Raw genomic sequence first — 2,963 nt, 5'->3', positions numbered from 1 at the left:
AAATGACTGCATCCTTTTAATACTTTCTTGCAGACTTCCCATCTCTGCCAGACCCAGCTTCCTCCACCTCCATTTCACTTCTCCTTCCCTGTCTCCCTCGTCAGCGCCTTCCCTCTTGTTTCTTCCCTGCTGTTCCTGCTTCCTGAAACCCTCCTTGGCCTTCTCTTTTGCAGGTAGTTGCCCCCATCTCATTCATTAGAGCACCCGTCCCCAAGGATGGGCAAGAGCGCCAGAGGAAGGGTGGGAGGCAGAACTGCAGTTTCTGCCCTTAGGAAGCTCTAGATTCCTTCTGGGGCCTTCTGTGAAAGGAATGGTGCAGCAGGTGTTGGATGTCCAGAAGCTAGAAGAACGTCAGTGTCCCGCCCTTGACTGACTGTTGGTCCTTACTCGTTGCTACAACCCAAGCTTTATTGTTTATTTTTGAACGGTTACAGCCAGTTCAACCTTCAAAAGCTGGCTCGTTCTCCCTTAAGGATCTTCCCAGTAGCCTCTGCTTCTCCTGTTTCTCTCGTCTGGTTTTCTACATTCTTGTCCTTTCTCTCTCCACCTACAGAGAAATCAAAGTTGCAGGCTTGTCGAACCATCCCTGCTACTCTTATTTGCCCGAGAAAAAGTGAATCCTCATTACTTTTTTTTTCCTCCCTGGTCCATCTATGATTTCAATGACTGAAGTTTCCTTAGTCTTCTATGAGCATGAAACATTGACAGAGGCTGTAAAGTGTTATATCCCTATTACAGTGTGGTGGCTACCCCATCCTGTACCCCAGGGGCACGCACACAACCATCCCCTTCTCCACTGCCCAGGGATGCCACTCCTGACCCATGCCCTGACTTGTCATCTCCCTCTGTCCCCTAGTTCCCCTGCCAGACCCGATGGCTGTCCACCAACTGCCATGGAATCTTCTAGCAAGAACATTCCACCCATCCTTCCCCACAGAGTTCTTCCTTCTTACCTGGTTCTTTCTACCTCCTAATCCCCTCGGGATGAGGTCTGTAGAGCCTCAGAAAGGTCAATTGCTTCCCTCCCCACTCCTCCCCACTCCCTTCCTGGGGAGCAGCCCTTTAGGGTAGAAGGCACCTGCGCCCTCTCAACCACCGTTTGTGGCCACTAGGGGGCATCCAAGGCATTTCTAGAAGCAGATGCTGGTGGTGTGTTTTGTTTTGCTTCGTTTTAACCTTATTGGAAGGGAAAGGCAAGCATAGAAATTGAGTTTAGCAAGCATGCATTGAGTGCCTACTGTTTGCCAGGCCCACGCCTTGCTTCACCTGGAAAGAGGATATGTTCTAGCCTCCCCAAAGACTCTTCGCAGAGCCATTTGCCTCTTCAAGGAATCAGTTTCTACCAAACAGCTCATCTTCCAATGACTGGTAACATTCTCCTATCTCTGCCTCAGCTTCTCACGTGTGCTCAGCCCCTCTCCAGCCTCCTCCCCACCCCGCCCCGGTTCCCATGGCAGACTGGAGACTTTCCTAGGCACAAAGTGAATTTCTCCAGGTGTGCCCTGTCTCCCTCTCTCTTCTGGGTCCCTGAACCTCTCCTGTCAAAGCCCCATCTCTCTGGCCATCACTAGCCACCTCCAGCTTCTCCAGACACCCTGAGTGTGGAGGATGGGGGTTCAGTGAGGCCGTTGGCTGGGATGCTGGGCTCAGGAGCATCACTTCATCTGGAAGCGCCGCCCCAGCCAGCAGAGACTCAGGAAGTGGGCGACGGTGGTGGCGATGACAGTAACAATGATAATAGTAATAATACATTGGGACCCACAAAATGGCTGCAAAATACCCTCTAATGATTACTTGTATTTATAGATCTCCTTCCCTTCCTAGACACTTCAGAGCCATTGCCCAATTAACCCTCCTAGCTTCCCTGGGAGGGACAATTAACCCCATATTTTATGGCCAGGGGAAACCGAGGCTCTAAGAAGGTGGTAGAGTTGGCTGAGGTCACACAGTGCATCAGCAGGAGCAGAATTTGCGAAGTGGCACTCTCTCCTTGCTTCCCTCTAGATCCAGACCCACCTAGGTGTGTGTGCCCACGTACATACTCGCAAACACGCGTGCATGCACGCACACTTGCACACCCGCTCACCATCCATCCCTCCGCCTTGGGAGAAGCTGGACCTGGGACAAAGAATTGCTGCCCCGGGGTGACAAGGAGAGAGTCCGGGTAACCACGGAGGAGGGCTTCTCCGGGCCAGCCGAGGCTCTGTGGAAATCCCTGTTCTGTTGGTTACACCTCAGGTCAGCCAGGGTGCCGGTCAAGGAGCCAGGCTCCCCAGACTTCAGGACACATGAGGGAAGAAATGGTGGGTGTCTGAGTGTGGCTGAGTGCCTACACATGTCCTCAGGAATAGTGCCCGACACGCATTCACCCTGCAAACTCCACTCACCCCTTCTAGCCGCAGTACTGGGGATGGCAGTGTGATTCCAGAAAAGAGAAGAGACTTAGCCACCCTAGAGGAGGGAGGCCCCCCAAAACCCGAATGGCACTTATATGGCCTGCAGAAGAAGACTGTGCTGACAGGAGCAAGGGGAAGCGGGGAGAGATGGTGGTGGGCACAGGACTGACTCTCCCTTTCAAGTTCTCACCAAGGAAGTATAAAAAAAATAAGGAGGGGGCGCCTTCTGCTCGGGTCATGATCCCAGGGTCCTGGGATCAAGTCCTGCATCCGGCTTCCTGCTCAGCGGGAAACCGGCTTCTACCTCTCCCTCTGCCTACTTGTGCTCTCTCTCTCAAATAAATCTTTTTTAAAAATTTAAAAAAATAAAGAGGCACCTGGGTGTCTCAGTGGGTTAAAGCCTCTGCCTTCGGCTCAGGTCATGATCCCAGGGTCCTGGGATGGAGCCCCGCATCGGGCTCTCTGCTCAGCAGGGAGCCTGCTTCCTTCTCTCTCTCTGCCTGCCTCTCTGCCGACTTGTGGTCTCTCTCTCTGTGTGTCAAATAAATAAATAAAATCTTTAAAAAA

This window comes from Mustela putorius, unplaced genomic scaffold (assembly GCF_011764305.1).
Source record: "Mustela putorius furo isolate JIRA1106 unplaced genomic scaffold, ASM1176430v1.1 tig00003962_pilon_pilon_pilon, whole genome shotgun sequence".
NCBI classification, from domain to species: Eukaryota; Metazoa; Chordata; class Mammalia; order Carnivora; family Mustelidae; genus Mustela; species Mustela putorius.
Note: the sequence above shows the minus strand (reverse complement) of the source record.